The 24,154-nt window shown below is 33.8% G+C and overlaps 2 long non-coding RNA genes across 3 annotated transcripts; both read right to left on the reverse strand.

The window, feature by feature from the left end:
* Positions 1 to 1,492: 1,492 nt before the first annotated feature.
* Positions 1,493 to 5,867, reverse strand: LOC128546602 (uncharacterized). Its single transcript, XR_008366067.1, has 5 exons — positions 5,817 to 5,867; positions 5,050 to 5,119; positions 4,552 to 4,652; positions 4,009 to 4,076; positions 1,493 to 2,893 (listed from the first exon to the last, which is right to left on the reverse strand). It is a non-coding gene; the product is annotated as an uncharacterized LOC128546602 (long non-coding RNA).
* A 6,303-nt stretch (positions 5,868 to 12,170) lies between these two features.
* Positions 12,171 to 18,580, reverse strand: LOC128546603 (uncharacterized). Of its 2 annotated transcripts, none has more exons than XR_008366068.1 (4): positions 17,350 to 18,580; positions 13,514 to 13,693; positions 13,009 to 13,107; positions 12,171 to 12,568 (listed from the first exon to the last, which is right to left on the reverse strand). It is a non-coding gene; the product is annotated as an uncharacterized LOC128546603 (long non-coding RNA). The 2 variants fall into 2 exon arrangements; XR_008366069.1 differs by lacking the exon at positions 17,350 to 18,580 and adding an exon at positions 14,978 to 15,597.
* Between the last annotated feature and the right edge of the window lie 5,574 nt (positions 18,581 to 24,154).

The raw sequence follows: 24,154 nt of genomic DNA on the forward strand, positions 1-24,154 counted from the left end.
TGGATTTAATTTGAGTTTGTTTTTTTTTACAACACACAAAAAAGATTCAAGGGATAACAATGCTATCTGATTTAGATATTATAACGTTCGTTAATAATCAAAAACTTAAACAAAATACAGTATAAAGGATCATCAGATGTTGGAATATTTGAAAAGTCGCCGTTCCGGACGAAACCTAGAAATTATCAGGTATCAGCCCTGATTGTCTGAACGGTTAAGAAACAAAATGGAGAAGATCATGAATGGCAGCGGGCGGGCGGTCAGCATCAAAAACATGTCTGCTCTATAATTCAGTTTTCGTCGGATCTTCAACAAACTTGCTGACAAGTTTGTGGGCATTACATCTCGGCCAATTTCGATAACCAGCCAAATTGTACCAGGCAATCTTTGATTCTAGTCCTTGAATTACTCGAAAAACGGGGACTTTAGCCTTGTCCTCTCTTTTAAGTCGAACAGTTTTCATCCGATCTTCACCAAACTTGCTGACAATGTTTGTGGGCATAATATCTCAGCCAGGTATTATTACCACCCAAATTTCCAAATGGCTGTTGTAGGGAGGTTGCACCATATACTTTTTTTTAATGGTGATAAGCAGAAAAAAGAACATTCAATGAATTACGTATATTACGTATGAAGTGAAATAAAAATAGAATAAAAAGTTTATTTAAGGTCAAACATTGTTCTGTATAATATATCTTTGCACTCATACCAAGCTGGGGAAAACTAGAAACGGCAGGAATACAATATTCAGTGACACATTTTTAATTTAAACTATTATTATAGTAAGATAAAATATATATAGAATAAAAAGGTTATTTAACATTGTACTGTACAATACGAGATATATTTGGACTCGTACCCAGCTGAGAAAACCATATTGAACTCGCCTAGCGGCTCGTCCAATATGGTTTTCTCAGCTGGATACTCGTCCAAATATATCTCCGTATTGTACAGAACAATGTTAAATAACCTAATAGTATTAGCTATAGGTAGGAATGTGCGTCCCATATCTTGACTGTTTATTGGCATATTTATATTTTGTGACGTCTGCTGCACTTGTTGTACATGTTGTACATCACTAAGGTTTTGAAGGACAACGTTTGGTCCATATAGCACTTCTCGTGATTGTGCAGGAATATCCGTCGACATTGAGCCGATAGTATTTTGTAGACATTGTAACTAAAAAATTAAAACCGGAATTTTTAACATTTTGACTCCAAATATATATTGCTAAGTGCATCAGGTAATATATATACAATATTAAAATGCTGTGTGTTATTTTTTAAAAGAGATATTTACTCCAAAAAATTTAGTCCCCATAGCATATTTGGAAATAGGATAGACAACTCCTGAATGACTATCTCATTAAATTTGCTGATATAAAAATAAACTTAGGTATTTTCCCGGGATACCCTCATTAAAGTCTGTTTCTTCATTTCATTCAGACATGCAATGTAAACAAATACAGGAACAACTTAACAGTACAAGGACATCAAACAACCTTTTTTATTTTCCTTCAGGACAGGTACACATGTTAGGTCATACTTGTAGTTAATAAACCAAAATGTAAAACAATTAATTAGCTCATCAAAGAAATGAAGACTAATAACTTCACAATATTTTATTACCTCCCTTCATTACATTTATCATCTACATTCTACATATATTTTTTATGGAATTACCTCCCTTTATCTCAAATAAGCTTTCTTATATTGCAATTTAATCAGTCAGTATTTTTACCTTAATTTTCAGACAAATAAATTTATATTTTTTTAATCCATGGTAAGATGAAAAGCATAAATTATATTAAAGAATACCATAAAAGCATTTATCACACATGAATGCAAGGTATACACAACAAATAATTTTGAGCCTTGTTGCCAATTACAATGTTGAAAAATATTAAAGCTCAGATGGCATAACAATGAGATAAAATCTTTTTAAGTTAAGTTAAGTTAATAATTCCCATATTAACTTATGACTACAAAAATTTAAAGTATGTTGTTATTCCCATTTCAGTCCAACATATCTAAAGAAGTAAATACTACAAAGACTGTATATCAATTTTTTAAAAATAAAATTCCACCAACATATTTTGTTCTTATTTCTTTTCTCTTGATTATGTAGTGTACTTATCTGGAATGATGAGATATTTTGAAATGTATATTTCTTTATTCTCCTGGATGGAAAAAAAATATATAAACAAAACAACCATTTATACCAACCAAATTGTAAAATACTTAAGTTTCTTTGATGTTAGTAATTATATGTTGAGACATGAAAACAACATGAAATATCAACATGAAATATAACTAAAAAATTGTGGAACATCATATGTAGATTAGATTAGACTGTATTATACAAATATTTATATGAAAATATGTGACAACTCTGGTTAAATAGAATATTAGTTAACTTATGGTAAAATGTTGAACTGCTTTAACATTAATCTACAAGTGATGAATGAGTTCATCTTACCATAACTTTGACATTTAATGTATTATTAAGAAAACTATAACATACAAGAAATGACACACAGACTGTATAAGTTGCTGAATGACTGGGTCAATCTCCACTAAAAATACTATGAAACTTAAAAAGTCCAATTAAATGTGTTTCTTTAAATATGATTGATCACATTTTAACACTTCTATGAATGCAGCTTCTTACATGCATGCAATAATGGAAATAAAAAATGATTTAACAATATATGTATACAGTCTTGTCATGAACACATTCTGTACAGATGATAATACATAGAAAAGTCAACATATTTATTATATGGGTCCATCTCAGTTTACAGCTGGTGCATGGCTGTCTTGCACTTGAATATACATCATGCAGCACAGTTGGGGTAAATTCCATTTCACATGACAACACACTTGTAGCACTTCTGGAAATACAAATGTAAAACTTTATTACATAAAGAGAATAAAACATGATAGTTTTTAAAACAATTATAACATCATTTTAGACATTTGCAGATATTCTTAGAAATATATTATCAAGCAGCAAGTCAGGTAACTCTACAAGTTGACATTTTGTCTAATTTCAACTTGTATAAGGAGAATCACCTGTATTAAGCAGCAAGATTGTGTTGCTACTTGGCTTGCTGCTTTATTTAAATTTTACATATACTTAGATCCACTAAATGACAAGTTATTTAATAGGACTGTCTGAAAAGATTGCATATTTTATAACATTCAATGTACATATTCAGTGAAATAATGAAAACAATAAACAAATAAATCTGATGATGTTCACCTATGATCTCACCTAAAAGCTCCAACAACAACCTACAACCTCTGATTAGTATATGATGTAATAATGATAAACTACCTAAAGTGTTTTTATATAGCATGCAAAAACAATGAACTTGAGAACTGCCAAAACTTCACCTTATGAGTAATATATGTTCACTTTTCCCCTTGTTGAAAGTGTTGTTTTTCTTAAAGCATTTGAAATCATAGATATTATAAGTACAATGCAACCTCTGTAGAGCAATACCCTGTGGGATATACAAATATTTTAGTTATTTTGAGATTGTTGTTCTGGAGAAGTAAATTTGATAGTTATATTTCAGCTTAGGAAAATTCTCATGATGTTGTTATAGAGAGGTTTTTGCTTCAGAGTGAGCTACTCTGGAGAGGATGTACTGTGAAAATTGCTTCAAACTTCATCTCCTTCAACTGAGCTAAATGAAGAAAAACAACAAAGGATTTTCCAAATTTAGAATTTTCTTGTTTACAATTTGACATTTAATGTTAGGCAACTATGCAGACATATTTTTATGTGACACAATGCCGCCTTTAATTATCTTATTCCAATGAACAAATTGTCAGTCTTGACAACATCATGTGAAAAAAAGATCACAGTAATAAAAAAAATCCAAATCATTTTATATATATTGCAAAATCAGCTTTACAGAACTCATGACAAAAAATTAAATTCAAATATTGCCTTTGTGATGTGCAGCACTGGCCATGTCTTTTTATCTCAATAGTTTACCTTATTTATATCTGTTACTTTTATCATAACTTTTATGTCCCTTCTGCACTAACCATTGTCCTCAAGTTCTGAAATATTGTAAAACATTAATTCACACACATTCTAGGAATTCAACATAAAATCAGTGTCAAAGCATTTGAATATAATTGTTTTAATTGTCTTAATACAAAGATACAAATGTACTTCATGTTTTTGCTGACTGATACAATATACTGAAATTTGTATTTCAATATTTATTATTAAAGTACATGTTCATTCTATTTTTGAAATGTTGACATTACAAAGCTATCACACATTTATTACTAAACCATATCTATTATCATTATTTTGAATGGAGATATGTACTTAGTAAATTGAGGGATATACAAAGCTACAGGAAAGAAATGTTTATGCCAGGCTGACATAAAGTCCAGAAGGTTCACATCTTGTCAGGAATGTCAGTCTTATAGCTGTCTTGTACAGTTATTTCAGGAGCAAGAATGTAGCCATACAGCATATTATAAATGCTTTGAGACCTTTGTTTAACATACAAAAGCATAATACCTCCTGCATTTTTCATAATGGTAACATCTTCTTGGACTGCCACTGGGTAAGACAGGTCAAACAACTGTACATGTACATACTCAAACTTTTCCCTACCAAAACTGAAAATGAAAATTATACAACATTTTTTTTCCCTTTATTTTTGTGCAATAGATGACCTATGCATTTAATACAGACTTTTTGCATTTATTAATCTAAATATATTAAAATTAATAAAATATCTTATAACTCATTGTATGATTAAAATTATAATCATTAATAAACTATATCAAACATGAACCTGAAGTGTTCTAATTTATAAAGCTGCAATTAATATTGAAAAAAATGCAACTATTGTATACAATGTATATTAAAAAAAGTATCATGAACCTGATTATAAAACAGTCTCAGTTCAAATGTAATAACACATGACTGTCAGAAAATCAATATATGTTGTACTTTAATGATATCATCATGACATGAATGCCATCAATAAACTTCATATATAACAAACTATACCACTATGTCAGCCCCTTTCTTGTTATTTCTACAGCTTCCAAAGACAGACTGCAACTACATGTATCAGACACTGAAAGTAAAATATACAAATAATCATTACACAAGAGAATTTTTCATGTTAAATAAAGGGAGTTAATTAAATGCAATCTGAGAATTTTTGCTAAACATAAAGGGAAGTAATTATCAATAAAATGAATGAAGAAAAATGCATATATAAGGGTCCCGGAGGTAATTTAGAAAAAAACAACAACTTCAAATGTCAGTATAATGATAGTTGACATTGACAATGACCTATATCAAGTATGCACAACATAAGAAACAGCAAGCACTTGAAAAATGTATTATATTTCCTTGCCATATCAAGAATATTTGACTGTATGTAAGGGTTCTCTACATGCTGTTATACTGAAAAAAACTTTAGTCTAAATATAGCTTAGATCTATTTATATCTTCAAAAAAAGGAAGTCCCAAATTTCCACAGCTATTCACAGGCTGAAAATTTTAGGTACTAATATCAGCAAAGAGGTTGATATCTATACTTTTTAATAACTATCGTCAAAGGTAGGGAAAAACTTACTGGAAAGGCATAAACTTCTGATCTAGTCATTTCAATACATTTTCAGCTCATTTGCATATAAGAAGAAATTTACAGAATTCCCCCTGTTTATCTTCATTTTCAAAAAAAATCTGTAAGATGGATATAAACCAAAACATTCTCCTATGTGTCAGCTATCAGATATATATTTCAACAAAAACTGTCAACTTACCTTGTTTTTAGAAGAAGACAAAATTCCATGGCAACTTTAACTGTACCGGTGCACACATAAAAAAATCTCAACTGTGATTTTCAAAATAATACAGTCAGACCACAATTATTTCCCTTGAAAATAAAATGCTCTAGGTAAATGCCTATATTTTGATTTAAATTTCGATCCATGTTTTGTATCGTGTTTTGTTTTGAACCTTGACCTGTACCTGTTACAGTGTTCGTATTCGTGTTCTTCTTCTATTTGTTTGGCTATTATTCTGCGGTTTATGTTTGTTTTTCGATGGCATTTTTGACGGCCTGTTATGTTTTATACCATAGGCAGCTCTGAAATAAAGCTAGAAATATCTCTCAGCAGGCCACAATGGCCTGCACGATGTGCACATCCATTGTGACCTGTTGAGATATGACACGCATCAATTCTTTGTTATCCATTGTTTATATTTTGGTTTGAAAATCGAGCAGTTTATATCCAATTTTACAACAAGTAATTCCAGTATCACTCCATAAAGCCATTAATATGTCAATATTCTAGGTAATTGTTCACAAATTTCCAGATAATCTTCACTGAATTACAGAAAATCCAATACTTTTTAAGAGCTTCAAAAAAAAAACAAAAAAAAAACAAACAAACAAAAAAAAAAAACACTGGCCGCCATCACTATCACCTGATCAACACAGACATGTATTAATCATTTTGAATAAAAGTTGTATTTCGGATAATGCAGATAAATCTGAAGTAAAAAATGGTTGTTTATATTGGTAAATGTGATATTCACTGTACAATTTTAATGGGCAAATTTTATTTCATAAAATATGTGGTGGTCCTCAATGGAATTTGTATATTTTAGCATGTACATAATTATCATCATATTTTAGATCCTTAGATAGTCATCATCGCGTTTTGTTGGAAAATTTGTTAGGCATTAAGCTTTGGATTTTCTGTAGCTTGATTTGCCTAGCTCTTTTCATTCTCCTTGGATTGTCTGGATTTATCATGACAGCTTCAGCATCATAGCGGAAAGATAGGTATTACAAATCAGACTGCCCAATTTGTATTTGAAAATGACCTTAATAGGTAACCTTTCACCCAAATATATGCCCAATAACAGCAGTTGCCATCATCCATTTTCTTACATTCCATATAACATTGCAATATAAATAAATAAAAGCCACAAAAATATTGATCATTATTCAGAGCGAAAGACTCCTAAAAATATTTCGACAAATAATGTCTATCTAAAAATGTTCAAATAGACATAATTGCTCAGAATTACGTACTTTCAAAATAAAAGCAATACAACTTGCGCTGTAACTGACGCGTAACGTCATGACGTCGATGACGTCATTTTAAGGCAACAATATTTTGTAGGAATTCTGCGCTAATTTATTCATTATTTCAGCATTATTAAACCATTAAGCTTCAGATCAGAGACAGGTTAATGATTTATTTTTAGAGGAATAAATATAAAAACACATTTAGTTTTTCGTAAACGTTGTCGTAAATCGCCACGTTAGCTTCCGGTTGGGCATGCGCACACACAAATTTTAAGGTATACTACCTCCTTCCCAGGAAGCACAGTAACGTTGTGACAACGTTGTTACATCGTTGTGCTGTACGTTGTGACAACGTTAGAAACAACGTTGTGACAACGTAAAAGTGTGGAGTCGTGTCAACGTTGCGACAACGTTGTGGCATAACGTTGTGTTGCGGTCAGGTACAACGTTGTGACAACGTAAAAATGTGGAGTCGTATCAACGTTGTGACAACGTTGTTGGTTAACGTTGTGAAACCACCAAAATACAACCTACTTTTGACAGCTCATGTTTAAATAAATAAGCAAAACAAAATTTCAATTACATATTTTAATTCAAGATCTAATTATAAAATTTACTAAAATATTTGTTAAAGTTCAGAAACAACGAAAGTAATCCCTTAAGCAGTATATGGGAATACCGCACCCTTGATAACATATTAAAGCTACTACAATATTAATCTAAATACAAAATTATGAGTTTACAATATGATAATCAAGTCAAATTATAAAATGATATGTAGTTTAATCGATACATATCAATTTAATTAAATAAAAGCTTATGTAGTTTAAACGATAACAAATTAATACAATGAATGCCCAAGAACTAGGTAAATAGACTTCATGTAGTTCAAGACGCAAAGTGAATAAAGTTTATTGAAAAAAAGCTTATGTCTTCCCAAATGCATAAAATCGTATAGCAAGAATCCCAAGGAACAGGTAAAAGTTCAATGAGACTGAAGTTGCGCAAAAGGGAACAATTGATTGATGTCCATGCAACGAATTTAATAATTGTTGTTCGTCCCCACAATTTGGCATATGGATCGTTAGCTAATGAGTATCTTAATAGGGGACATGGGTAAAAATCCGTAAGAGCTGATCTTCCTCGTGGTGCTGCAAAAGGTTGAACCCATCATTGGATGGTTATCAAGCTCTCCATCGCCAAATCATCCGACTAAGTTTCAAAATTCTGGACTTAGTGGTTCTTAAGTTATGAAATGGAAACTGTTTCTCATGTTCAGGTCCAGTGATCCCCAAAATAAATAGGGGTCATAAACTCTGCATGTGCAATCATCCTATTATGTTTTAACATTCTAGGTAAAAAGTGGTTCTCAAGTTACTGATTGAAAAAAACATCTCTGCTGTACCACAAAAAGGTGGTCTTGGTTTTTCCATATGATCAATTACAAAAAAGTTACAATGTAAGTTATTTATAGTAACAACTAAGGGAAGTTAATCTTTAAAAAAAAAAAAAAAAAACCCAAAAAAAATTGCAAGTCCTCACAAAAATCTTACCAAGTAGAGACAGGTCAAAATACATCTCAGAATTGGATGTATCATGATGCATGTTGCACTACAGAAAAATGATCTCCATTTTTCCCTACGACTAGTAATGAAAAAGTTGCAATATAAGGCGTAAAAAAAAATTGTTTCCGGTATCCCTACCTACCCTAAATTTTTGGCCCGACCCTAAATGTTTTTATGGCCTTTGAGAATATTTTTTTCAACTTTTTAACAAAAAGTTGAAAAACTGCACTTTTTATGTTTAAAACATGGCCAGTGATGTTAGAAAACAACTTACTGATGCTCTAAAGGCATAACCTCCTTATTTGTATTCATTTTTTGACACAAAAATAATTTCCGAAAAGTCTCCCTTAATAAAAAAAAAATATTTTCCGACCTACCTACCCTAATTTTTTTGAGCATGTTACCGGAAACAAAGAATTTTTTTTTAGGCCTAAACTATTTATAGTAACAACAAAGGAAGGTAATTCTAAATAAGGGACCTGCGCATAACACTCCGTCTCATGATGGTGTACAATTGTGCCAAGTTACATCAAAATCCCTCTATGCATGAAGAAGAAATGCTTCGGACAATGTTATTCTTGTATCTGAACTTTAGCCTCGAAGTATGACCTTGACCTTAGACCTAGGGACCTGGTTCTTGCGCATGACACTGTCTCGTGGTGGTTAACATTTGTGCCAAGTAATATCAAAATCCCTCCATGCATGAAGAAGAAATGCTCCGAACAAAGTTTTCATTCTTGTATCCTTTGACCTCTAATTGTGACCTTGACCTTAGACCTAGGGACCTGGTTCTTGCGCATGACACTCCGTCTCATGATGGTGAACAATTGTGCCAAGCTTCATCAAAATTCATCCATGCATGAAGAAGAAATGCTCCGGATAAAGTCATTATTGAATTTAACCTTTGACCTCTAAGTGTGACCTTGACCTTCGAGATAGGAACCTGTGGTTTGCACATGACTCCGTCTCACTGAGGTTAACATTCATGCCAAATATAAACGAGATTACTCCATGCATGTCAAAGTTACAGTCTGGACAATCAAATCCGGAAACACGCACGGATGCACATACTCTGAACAGCCCTAGTGACCTGGTTCTTGCGCATGACACTCCGTCTCATGATGGTGAGCAACTGTGCCAAGTTTCATCAAAATCCCTCCATGCATGAAGAAGATATGCTCCGGACGTCACCTGCCGGCCCGCCAGGGGCGTTCCCATAATACGTCCAATTTTTCAAACGGGCGTATAAAAAGGGCAATAATTCTTAGAAAATGATCCTTGATAGAGTTACCTCCTCTTGTCTAACAAATTAGGTCATCACAATAAATTATGTCTAGTATCATGTCAATACCTATGATAAGATACTGGGTAATTGGATTGAAAAACAAGAGCTGTCTCCATAGGATGACACATGCCCCCGATGGCACTTTGAATGAATAGTTATGGCCAATGTTAGAGTTTAGGACCTTTGACCTACGGACCTGGGTCTTGCGCGCGACACGTCGTCTTACTGTGGTACACATTCATGCCCAATAATTTTAAAATCCATGCATGAATGACAAAGATATGGACCGGACACGCCCATCAATGCACTATCATGAAATATGACCTTTAACGTCTAAGTGTGACCTTGACCTTTGAGCTACGGACCTGGGTCTTGCGCATGACACGTCGTCTTACTGTGGTACACATTCATGGCAAGTTATTTGAAAATCCATCCACGGATGACAAAGATATGGACTGGACACGAATGCACTATCATGAAAAATGACCTTTAACGTTTAAGTGTGACCTTGACCTTTGAGCTACGGACATGGGTCTTGCACATGACACGTCGTCTTACTGTGGTACACATTCATGCCAAGTTATTTGAAAATCCATCCATGGATGACAAAGATATGGACCGGACACGAATGCACTATCATGAAAAATGACCTTTAACGTCTAAGTGTGACCTTGACCTTTGAGCTACGGACCTGGGTCTTGCGCGCGACACGTCGTCTTACTGTGGTACACATTCATGCCAAGTTATTTGAAAATCCATCCATCGATGACAAAGATATGGACCGGACACGAAAATTGCGGACAGACTGACAGACTGACAGACCGACAGATGGACAGACGGTTCAAAAACTATATGCCTCCCTTCGGGGGCATAAAAAACAAAAACTGAAAATTTAAGGTCGAAAAAGTGCAATAGCTCAACAAAAAAATCATTGAAAGTCACCTAGTCAGCAGAATGAGGTCACCACTGTAAAGAAGAAAAATACCTTGTTACATTGTATTGAGAAATTGGAGACTGACAGGCAGTAAGAGGTATTACCTCTGTAAAAACAAATCACAGGGTTACCTGCATTGCAATGAATAAAATGTGTAAAAGTGAACAAGTTTTCCAAGTTTCAAATGGTTACCTTTGACAGTTTTTGAGAAAAACAAAATTTAAGTAACGCAGACGATCAATAATTTGATTTTCTGATAAAAATAGTAAAAGAATAAACAAAGAATGTGTTAGAATCAACTCTCTTTTGACCTTTGACAAAAGTGTGACCTTGACCATGGTTATATGGATGCGACTTGTGTGCAACACATCAGAGTGAAGATTTGCGACAACAAATTTGAAATTCTCTAAGGGGTCTCAACAAAAAGAGCTGTCTGTAAGACAGCGCACTCCACTATTCGGCGATTTGACAGTAATATGGCAACTGGAGTGTCTTGCATCAGCTCGTGTTAGCGCGTTATATTATTTCACGTTATATTATTTCAAAGTGTTTGCCGATTTGATCAGTCGTGATCAAATCAACAGATGCTTACTGAAGTATTAAACTGGCAGTACAGCCGGTGTAACATTAGATATTGACCCCATTGATCAAAATTTAATGTTGAAATGTTGGTGGGGCCGTTTCTCAACGCTGAAAAAGGATCTTTTGATCAAAATTTAATGTTGAAATGTTGACTGGGTCAATTCTCAACGTTGAAAAATGACCCTTTGATCAAAATTTGATGTTGAAATGTTGACGGGGTCAATTCTCAACGTTGAAAAGGATCTATGGGGTCAATTTTCAACGTGGTCAGTATTTAATGTTACACTGGCGTGTAATAAACCGAATCGAGCCCATTTTACAACAACTGTTGATTTCTCAGACTTCCAATCAAAAATTCATTGCTTTCCTGTGTAGAAAATACTGATAACATTATTAAAAAAGTACCATTAGCATTATACACAAACGATCAAGTTTTCTTATTTCAAAGCATTTGCTGACGATCAATTGTGATCAAATATGCTTACTAAAACGAGATCTCATTTAGTTGCCATGTGATGTTGGCGAGATTTGCTCTATACGCCTTTCAAGTTGCCAATCTATTTTTCTTTGGTATAATATACAAGTTTGTAGTCATGCTGTGAAATATTTAAAGAGCGTGAAAAGTTTTTGAGTTAATTGAAGAATATTAAGTTATAGATAATTTTTTTTACTAAGATCCTTTATGAATACAGGCCCAGATCTATTTTTAACAATATCAATAATTTAAATCACTACAGTATGTTTTTATTTTATGCCTTCTTTTGGTTCATAAATATCATTCAGAGATCAGGCCATATGATTATCTGTATCGAGCAGTGAACTTGTTCACTTTCTACAGTATATAATCATGGGCCTATATCACCAATACTGGTATTAAACAAAAGCTCATGACGTCAACAAGACCGCTTCAAAGTTCTTTGAGTTATGTAGTTTGAGCAAATTGTCATAGCTCAATTTTGAAAACTGACATACTTTCACACACACTAAAACCCTTGTGAAAACTTAAATCACACGCAAGTCCACATTAAAGACATTACAGTATAACTCCAAATCCTCTGGCTGACCGTCAAATCCTCCCTGCCTGCAGTAGCCGCACCCGTCACACCTTTCTGTAATAATATTGAATGTTTTTGTTTTAATATAATTCATTAATATGAAGTACTTGTGTAAAACAATGTCAATGATAGAATGATTCTGGAGCAAAGACACATTTGTTTAAATTGTTTCTGAAACTTAAATTTATGTTTTAAGCAAAATTTAAGGATGAAGATTTGGTTCTTTAATTTTATATCAGTTCAACCATCCTGAATCCTGCAGTAAAACCTGAATCAAATTATGCTGGCCTTTTCAGTGCAACACCAAAAATAAAGAAGTAAAGCTGAAGATTATCAAGAGCTCAAGTTACACTGATCTTTAGATACATTTAACTGTAACCTAAGTCAGTTTGCCCTTCAAAGCAAGTGCTTTGTTTTAATGTTGTAAATTTTCTGACTTATCCAAAAAGCATCAACACTGAACAATAGAAAAGCAATAGAATCTATAAGCCTACCTTAAATTTCAATCCACCATTTTTGAATGGAACATGTTTTAAAAACAGCATCCTCAGCTTCTTTTTTTTTGTAATTGTCTTATGAGTTTTCATGAGCATCTGAAAAAAAAATTATTACAGTGGTGTAAAAGTTGTAATCAAATTGCCGTTATCACAAAAAAGGCATCCACATTAGGCACCATGCTCACATGTATGTTAATTTAAATCTTATATTCTATTAATGAAACAACAAATGAGATTTAAAACAGCTATTTAAATGGATTCCCGATTGATTATGATGTTTTAGATAAAACAACAAATGAGACTGAAAAATGGTTTGAGAACATGAGGCCCAGCTGAGTTTTTTCTTTTCTGAATTGTCCTAAAAAAATACCTGTCAATGATGATGATTTATGTTATCAATATTCTAAACATGTTTCTTTTTAATTACCAAGCTACCTATCCTCTTTCTCTGGACATGTTAAAAACAAATTTACTCCACACTGTAACAGTATACAGAACTTACTCAATATTGACCTGCAGCCAGCATTGGCCTGCGGATAGGCATGCAGGTCTTCCAGTTTCTTTTCTCCTCTTGTTCCTTTCAGGGAATACAATGACCAAACCTTATTCGATCCTGTAAAACTCATCATCAGATGACATGTGGTGTCAACATCTTTGCTACCGAATTGCAATAATATTGGGACTGTAAAAAGGAAACAAAACAGTTAAACTGTTGTAAATATGTAGGTCCAATCAGTTCTACAGCAATCGTATTGACAAAAGTAGATCGCATTATAAGAACAAGACAGTACTCATTGAATAAACTTTTTATGCCATTAATGGTATCAAATGATTCAATTTCAGTCATTAAATCTTTTAAATTTAAATAACTAGAGCTATCACTGAAGGTGATGAATACCTTCATATCGTACGGCACCTTAATTGCTTATTTTCTGAAGACACTGACTTTAAAAAGTATCTCAAGTCAAGGTGAAGGTCAAAGTTACATGTAAATGCACGTGTTCCTTGTGCTCATGATGGTGATGTGCATGTAAAATTATTTGAAAATTTAGAGAGCAGTTTAGGAGATCTAACTGTAGATGGACAGACTGATGTGACTCCCATATATAGCCATGATACTAGATCTCTAGGTATGACGTACTTAAGAATTTACATCATGCAAAGCTTGGTATCTACATGCATTTATACCATCTCTCATGTCTCACTTGACATGAGGATCATACCAATTAAGGTATTCGCCACCTCTCCGTGTCAACAGGCCTGAAGATTGACAAAGAAACATGAGATAGCTTTCCGATTTGAATTGGTTTTACTATGTATGACATACTTAAATATTTACATCATGCAAGTCTTGGTATCTACATGCATTTGTACCACCTCTCCTAATCTATCCTACTTGGCATGAGGATCGTAACATTTAAGGTATTCGCCACCTCTCCATGTAAACAGGCCTGAGGATTGACAAAGAAACACGAGATATCTTTCAGATTTGAATTGATTTTTACGACGTATGACAAACTTAGGTATTTACATCCTGCAAGTCTTGGTATCTACATGCATTTGTACCACCTCTCCTGTCCTACTTGGCATGAGGATCGAACCATTTAAGGTATTTGCCACCTCTCCATGTAAACAGGCCTGAGGATTGACAAAGAAACACGAGATATCTTTCAGATTTGAGTTGGTTTTTACGACGTATGACAAACTTAGGTATTTACATCCTGCAAATCTTGGTATCTACATGCATTTGTACCACCTCTCCTGTCCTACTTGGCATGAGGATCGAACCATTTAAGGTATTTGCCACCTCTCCATGTAAAACAGGCCTGAGGATTGACAAAGAAGCATGAGATAGCTTTCAGATTTGAATTGAATTGGTATTTTAACCTATACTGTGTTGGTGTGCCGTAAAACCTAAATAAATTAATTAGTTTTACTATATTGTATGAAGTACTTAAGTATTTACATCATGCAAGTCTTGGTATCTACATGCATTTGTACCACCTCTTCTCAGTCCTACTTTGCACAAGGATCATACCATTTACGGTACATTGTATTCGCCACCTCTCCATGTAAACAGGCCCGAGGATTGACAAAAGAAACATGTAATAGCTTTCAGACTTGAATTAGTTTACTATGACATACTAAGTAGCGACATGCAAATCTTGGTATCTACATGCATTTGTACCACCTCTCCTGTCCTACTTGGCATGAGGATCGGACCAATTAAGGTATTCGCCACCTCTCCATCTAAACAGGCCTGAGGATTGACAAAGAAACATGAGATATCTTCCAGATTTGAATTGGTTTTACTTTAGCTTTCAGACTTGAATTAGTTTACTATGATATACTAAGTAGTAACATGCAAATTTTGGTATCTACATGCATTTGTACCACCTCTCCTGTCCTACTTGGCATGAGGATCGGACCAATTAAGGTATTCGCCACCTCTCCATGTAAACAGGCCTGAGGATTGACAAAGAAACACGAGATATCTTCCAGATTTGAATTGGTTTTACTGTAGCTTTCAGACTTGAATTAGTTTACAATGACATACTAAGTAGTGACATGCAAATATTGGTATCTACATGCATTTGTACCACCTCTCCTGTCCTACTTGGCATGAGGATTGGACCAATTAAGGTATTCACCACCTCTCCATGTAAACAGGCTTGAGGATTGACAAAGAAACACGAGATATCTTCCAGATTTGAATTGGTTTTACTATGTATGACGTACTTAGGTATTTACAGTATGCAAGTCTTGGTATCTACATGCATATGTACCACCTCTCCTGTCCTACTTGGCATGAGGATCGAACCATTTAAGGTATCTGCCACCTCTCCATGTAAACAGGTCTGAGGATTGACAAAGGAACATGAGATAGTTTTCAGACTTGAATTAGTTTACTATGTTTGATGCACCTAGAATTGACATGCAAGTTTCGGTATTTACATGCATTTGTACAACCTCTCCTGTCCCACTTGGCATGAGGATCATACCATTTAAGGTATTCGCCACCTCTCCATGTAAAAAGGCCTGAAGATTTACAAAGAAACCTGACTTAGCTTTCACACTAGAATGAGTTTATAATATGACCTTAGTACTGACATGCAAGTCTTCGTATCTACATGCACGATTAAAAGTAAATCTGTAGTATGTATTCACACAAAGTTTTGTTTGCAGACCAGTATCGACATCTATATTTTTTCAGTAAATAACAGGTATCATTACTTATTCATTAGGAAATCTATTACCGGATGGTTAGAAAATCCTTGAGGATTTGCTAGCCGTCTGGTAAAGGGATCTCAGATCGGCTAAATCTCAGACTAGGCATTCGGAAACCCGGACGGCTAGACACATCCTTGTGTTAATTTTATTAATTCAATATAAATATAATCTGAAAAGTAGATCCCTTGGAAGCACCGAGAAAAAAACAATTTTAACAAACAGTGAAAATTGCAGACTCAGTTTGATTGAGTCTGTTCATGAGTAGTTATGGATAATGCAACACTGCCCACGCCCCCTATCACCAGCTTAAGCAGTATTCAATCTTCAAATCTAAATCAGTAAATGAGTTGAAATCAATGATCCCGAAGGACCTGAAAATATATCAACACTGAAATGAAGTTGGGGCAACTTTTTTTTATGGCCGCCACACAGCACTTAACAAATCAAATCAATATTTATTTTATTGTCTGTAGATAAAATAACATTTGCTGTTGTGCTGTAAATATAATCTGAAAAGTAGATCACGTGTAAGCACTGAAAGACTTCGAAACAGAAATTAAATAGTTGCGGACGCATTGGTCGAAAGGGCTAAGACGCTTTCCTACGGAGGTGAAGGCCCCTGGTTCGAATCCTGGCTACTCCCACTGCGGTGTGTCCTTGGGCAAGGCACTTTTATCACGATTGCCTCTGTCGACCCAGCTGTAAATGGGTACCAGCAAATTGCAGGGGGTGAGGTATAATTGGTTTAACTGTTCTTAATACAGGGTCGCAGAAAAGCTCTAGAGAGCTTATGTAATGTTTCACCAAGCAACGGTAAATAAAACTTACCTTTACCAGGGCTGAATATATATGGAAAGTTTCTTGTTAACAGAAGTCGGTGGGGTAGGCAGCAATTTGCATTCTTTTTTTTTTCTTTACGAAACTAGACTTTAGGGTTTTTACTGAATAAATTTCATGTTGCTGTTAACGAACGCATATGTAGGTTATTTGATCTGCAACAAATCTTGACTTGGCCCAAATCTTGGGATAACTTAAATTTGCGCCAAATGAATTTAAGAATTATCAAGATAGATCAGAGTATAAGTATTATAATTTATATGTACTTACCTCAGTCTTACGTAAAATACCAGATATATCGATAGTTAATTGAAAGGAGATTTTATTCAGTTGTTCTAATGTGTAAAAGTATCACCGAAAGACACCAAAAATACTGGACATTCCTTTTGTAAACATCGGCGCGCATGCAGATATTCAGGTCTCAGTACATCCGAATCAACGTTTCTTTTTAAGAAGGAGATACTCAAAGTAAATTTACGAAAAAATATTTAAGTTCAATGATATTACAGTATATTCGACAACTTAAATTAAAATAAACGAAATTATAAATGCAAAATATAGATTCGAACCTATCGCTACGAAGTCAGCTTTACATAATGAAATACTACAACAACAACAACAACAACAACAAAAACAAAATATTGACACTAAAATAACCTAATTTATTTCAAGAAACAAGCTTATTTTTCAGAAGTTTGAAGTTCAGGTCATCAGTATTTCTGATGTACCCTCATAAATACATAATTTGCTTAAGCGTAGGTCCCAGGTATGATAGGGCGGGGGTGGGGTGGGGGGCCGGGGACATATTCTTCTAAAAATTGACACTCGCAGTAATATTCGGGAACTTGTACAGTATATTTCTCCTTTGAGCTGAACTGCTCTTTAGAAGAAGCTCAATTTTATCCGAAAATTTAAACATCTTTCGGTCAATAAATTTAATTAAAGATTTGGTGTATTCAATGATGTATCGATATCTGAATTACAGTACAGTTTAGTCAAAACTGCAGGGTTAAACTTAGAATGCATATGAAGGTTTCTTTGTGTGATTTTCTGTCAATATTGACAACTTTGAATTTTTGGAAAATGTGAAAAAAATAAAGTGATCCATCTGTATAAAATAATTTCTATGTTTTTAATCTAGATCTACATGCTAATGTAATGAGTGAAAAATTTCATTTTAACTTGCAGTTATGATTTAAATTGTAATTTTAACAGATCTCATACAACCAGTCTATATAAATTTATACTGAAAAATCTTCTGGACTTCAGATTTATATGGATTGTACATATATTTACAGAATATCTATATAAAAAGGAGAAAATTCTAGACCTGCATACAGCATATGCTGTACAAATTACCTATATAATTGGCAATGTTTTGCGGCAGAAGGGGAGTGGTGGTGTTGGAGACAAGGTGCCGGCTGCTTACCACGGAGACGTGGGTTTGAACCCTAATAATGGGTCATGACAGTTAACGTCCTCATTAAACGCCATTCCAACGAAGGTTTTCCCGGATGCGGACTCAAAGCTTTATTCTTCACAATCGAGCGAAAAAAATTAGTATATAAGGGAGTAGCAAAGCAGTTCGTGTATGAGGCAGTTGACAGCTGCTGAGCAGGCGACCTCGGTAGCTCCACTAGTAGGCAGGCTTTTCTAGGCAACTGTCAGTTTTGAATATACTTTCATAACTACTCTTTCACTGAAAATTAGCAACATTGTAAAAACGTTAATATAACGTTACCTTAACAACGTTGTGATTCAAACTTGAGTAAAACGTTGTGACAACGTTACTTAACAACGTTGTGACAACGTTACAGCACTGTTACGTACACAACGTTGTAGCCCAACGTTTGCACAACGTTGTACTAACGTTGTAGATTTTACAAGATTCAGATAAAAACTCAGTGTGTCTTTTTATAGGGTCTTTTCAGTACATTCACACATTGCTTGCATAGGGCTTTCTCCTATACATTTCAAATCACTACTTTGAATAGTTCTCAACGTTGTTACAACGTTGTCACAACGTTGTAAAATAACACAACTAACATACAACTAAAACACAACGTTGTCTTAACGTTGTGTGTTTGCTGGGTTAAAACGACTATTTCACTAGACAGATCGTTGCCTTAATTTTAAAATGTTGTAATTGGTTTTAACAGCACGTCGACATAGTTAAAGGTCATATGGTGACTTTCCAGCGTTTGATGGTGCAGAAATACCAAATGTGACCTCTGTGCAATACTTCAATACGGATGGGCTTCTTGGTAGAATCACAGACCGACCTTCACATGCCAGCTTATTGGCTGTAATGAATTCATCGCTATTAGCGAGGCTCCAAGCCCATTTCGATGAAGGGCAAGTCTTGCAGGTCCCTCCAGACTGTTTATCGAAATTAAAGATTAAGACGGCCGTAACTTTTCATTTACTCAGCCGATTACCATACCTGCTAGGTGATATTTGTTTCATCTAGTAACTGTAAAATGTTGTTTTGTTGCTGTGCATATGTTTGATAAAAACATAATATACCTCAAATAACAAAATATTAGAACCATGATGTTGTAATGAATTAGAAAAATATAGCTTATTTTTATTACGTATTGTAGATTTACACCAATATGGAAGTAGTAAATATAAACCAATTGTTTAAAATTTTCATAACAATTCTGCTTTAATACCAATACTGAACCAGACAAATGGCCAATCTCTTGGCGACCTTATAATGATGTAACCTATGCAAATGACATTAAAGCTAACGGCCAAAACGTAGTTTAAATGAAATACACAAAACCAATATACTGTTTTACAGCCTTCTAAGGGCATTGCTTTGACCAATATATGAAACAACATATGGCATGTGGATAGCTCATGCTAAGTGGTTCTTTGTATTTGAACTGAACAACAATGTTCTATTGAAAAATAAAGTAAAGAACTACAGTTACTAAAACCGTATCTTTGTAATATTCTATATTTCCAAAGAACTTTTATTCAATTTTCTTTATATGAAACTTGCATTTTAAATGTATTCATTATGACCTTTAACATCTTTCTGAAATGACTCTTATAGCATACATCCGCTAGTAACAAGCATTCAAACCGGAAACTTTCGACACCAAACATTCATTTTTTTCATAAAATGGACATACATATGCAATTAAGGCGACAAGATAACTAAGTGGAAAAGGTTCGTTGAAATACAGAACCAAGTTTGTTGAACATAATAAATCAGTTAAAACTAAACGGGGTCAAGCGAAGTTTTCAACAAACTTAACAACAAGACGATACAAAAAGATATTCTTGATAAAAATTTGTAAAAGTTATCCCTACTTTAAGTAGAACCATTTAATTACATCTGAGAGAAGTAATGATGTTTCTGGCCAAGTTTATTGGAGGTTGGTCTCTCAGCTCTTGATATGAAATCTTTTGAAATAAGGACATCACTATCACAACAGCTTTGGTTAAGATTAGCGAAAGAGTGAAAATACCTGGAAAAGGTATGGGATAAAATCTGGAAAGTAGATCCCTCGGAAGCACCGAGAACAAGGCAAACAGTGTAAATTGCAGACTCGGTTTGATTGATCTGTTCATGAGCAGTAATGGAAAATGCAACACTGCCCACACCCACTAGCACAGGCTTAAAGAGAATTCCTATAGTTTTTTTCCTTTCATAGAATTTTTTTTAATTCACATATCGTGAGCTTGGTGCAAAACTATTTTAACTGTATATAAATAAAGAACAAGATACAGTAGTTTTGCGCTAAGCCCTCGATATATGAGAGAGAATTTGTGCTGAAAACAATGAACAAATAAAAACAATATGTCACCAGGCTTGTTTTTGTGAAAAATTGTTTTGAACACACCCACTGTTGCTGAAACTGCCAGCGATTTTTCAACAATTTCATAATTTTCTGCTTTTTTATTAATACCAACCAAAATATACATCAAGACAGCACAATACGTTTTTTTTTCTTTTAACAGATTTTATTATATACTTATTTGATATCATAGTCACATTTGTAATACCCTATCCTTACAATAATTGGAGCAAATGAAAAAAAAATATTGTTTCATATTTACTTCTGTGAACTTTTTTCAATGAAAAATACCCATAGTGAAGAATATTTTTTTAAATTTGGAAAAAAAACTCTTTCATAATATTTTTTTTTTGTTTTTCTTGTGTATAGATAATTGTATTGTAAGCATAAAAATGGCTAAAAAAGTATGGGTCACTAGGCTAAATTTTATGTTAAGACCGCTAGAATACAACACCTGTTTGGACGGAAATGGCGCTAACCTGGCCAAATTGATTACATGTATGTCTGCTAGAAGTTAAAAAAAGGTTTTAAAAATTCTTAATTCTTTCTGTAATTGAATATTAAATAATCTGAAAAGTGATATTGTCTTATCAGTACTAAGTCAATTATCTTACATTATATGAACAACACTGTCTTTGTACTAAAATGCGATGTCAAAACACAACCACAAAAATAGCAAGATACCTGTCATGCATGATACTTGTCAATACAACATAAACCAGTATCAACATTTGATTACTGATAAAACAAAAATGTTATTTCATTCAAGACTCCTCATATTTAAGATTGTCGTAATATGTTTCAACAAATGTTGACTTCAGTTCAGTTTTCCATAGAAAGTGTCGGCTGCGCAGAAAGATGCACATAAAAAACTATAGGAATTCCCTTTAAGCAGTATTCAATCTTCAAATCTAAATGAGTTGAAATCAATGATCCCGAAGGATCAGAAAATATAACAACACTGAGATAAAGTCGAGGCGACATTTTACGGCCGCCACACAGTCATTTTGAACAAAAGCTGCCAACGTTTTGCGCTGAGATTAATTTAAATAAACAATAGCAGCTGAATTGTTTATGTTTGCTTGTCAATCAAATATTCATATTCTTCCTTCTGGAAAACTAATACCGCATATAGACTATATGATTGGTAGACATTTTCATCAGTCGAAATTCTATGCAAATCTCTCACGCATGTATAAAATGACTGTGAACATTAAATCAAGCAAATTGTGGTGAAACGAAAATGTTTGTGCATATACAGAACATCATACCGCTGATGATATTTTTCGGTAAGTATGAAATTTATGTAATTATTCATTGAAAGTTTTATATTGAATTTTGTAAGATTATGTAATCATTACAGTAAAATGTCCTATTATATAATACAAATTTATTTCTTTTTAAAACCGATAAGAATTTACTAACTTTACTTTTTTCTATAAGATTAACTGTGAAATTATAAAAATGTATAAACTGGAATGCATATGACTATTTTCTCATTATAATTAAATAATAGTAAACAGCGAGATGTATGACAAAGTCATGGAAGAAAACATAAAATATATAATATAGATTTGCAGCATGACACTATCAGCTGTTTCCCTGTTTCATCTGCATCGAGCTTCATGTGCTCAATACTGTAATGCTAACAAGAAAACAATTGATGTGTTGCACCAAACGTGTGGAAAACAAGTTTAGCCAACAACTTTCAATTTATAGTTACTTATACTACTTGCTGCTTTTATTTGCACAAACTAATTTTAATGATATTTATTAGTTTTATTGCATACTCGTTTCTATTCCCCTTAAGTTACAATGGTACCAAAAACGTCAATATTTTTCCATACACTGACGCCTGAATTTCATATCGGGTGCCTGATGTAATTACATGTCTGTCGTTGCATTAATTCCTTTTTTAGTTCAGTATTGTCAATCTTATTCATGAACAGATTCATAATATTTACATTATATTTATACCACACAAGGCTATTATCTTTGCATCAGGAAATATGCACTCCTTCTTTAGCGGAAGAATATTTGGCTCCTAAAGTCGCCCAATATTTCCGCTGCAGAACTCGTGCATATTTCCCGATACAAAGCTAACAAGCAAATTCGATGAATTGGAATCCCCCGCCGAAAGGGTCAGAGTTGAGGAACGGCAAAAAAATATATCCAGCAAAAAATTAAGAATGTTACCAAGAAGCAAATAATTTCATTAGTCAAAATCAAATTAAAAGAAAATGAATGGTTTGTTTGGGTGGGGGGTTGGGGCTGGTGTGAGGATATAACAGTTTACATGTTATTATAAATATTGATAGACAACGAAAAATGAAAAAAAAAATGGGGGTGGGGGAGGGGGGGGGGGGGCTGAGGGGGAGGGGGTGACCAAGGTAAGGGGGTGACCAGGTGTAGGTACACAACATCACATGTTTATAATAAATGTTCATAGAAAAGAATGGAAGAAGTTTAATGAAATTCTTCCATTTGGTTGATTTGTTATGTACAGATCTGTGGATTTTTAAACAATTAAAGGGCAATAACTATATGGAAAATTGACCAATCGAAAAGAAACTTGAAGGGCATCGTCGCAGTATCTTGGTTCATGTCTACTTCAAGTTTGATGAAATTCTACCTGCTAGTTACTGAGAAATGGCTGCAGACGGACATTTTTCATTAAATCAAGGGCAATAACTCTGAGGGAAATTGACCTATCAAAAAAAAAAACTTGACGGGCATCAGCGCAGTATCTTGGTTCATGTCTATGTCAAATTTGATGAAATTCTACCTGTTAGTTACTGAGCAATGGCTGCAGACGGACATCTTTTATTAAATCAAGGGCAATAACTCTGAGGGAAATTGACAAATCAAAAAAAAAAAAAAAAAAAAAAACCTTGACGGGCATCATCGCAGTATGTTGGTTCATGTTTATTTCAAGTTTCATGAAATTCTGCCAAGTAGTTACTGAGAAATGGCTACGGACGGACGGACAACGCCATTTCAATACCCCCCTCTCGATTTCATCGGCGGGGGATAATAACCTATACTTATACACCCCTAAATACTAAATGGATATAAACTAATCAAAAGTTCTAACTGGACCCCTAACATGTTCAACCATAATTTCCGTATATATGCATAAAAGAAACTGAAGATTGCTACACATGATCTTTGTTCAATGGCAGTCATGTCTGTAAGTGTTAAATTCAAGTCTTTAGTTTATGTATTATTTGCAGCTTTGAACATCATTTCTGCCGAATTCAAAA

Source organism: Mercenaria mercenaria, chromosome 1 (assembly GCF_021730395.1).
Source record: "Mercenaria mercenaria strain notata chromosome 1, MADL_Memer_1, whole genome shotgun sequence".
In the NCBI taxonomy this organism is placed as follows: domain Eukaryota; kingdom Metazoa; phylum Mollusca; class Bivalvia; order Venerida; family Veneridae; genus Mercenaria; species Mercenaria mercenaria.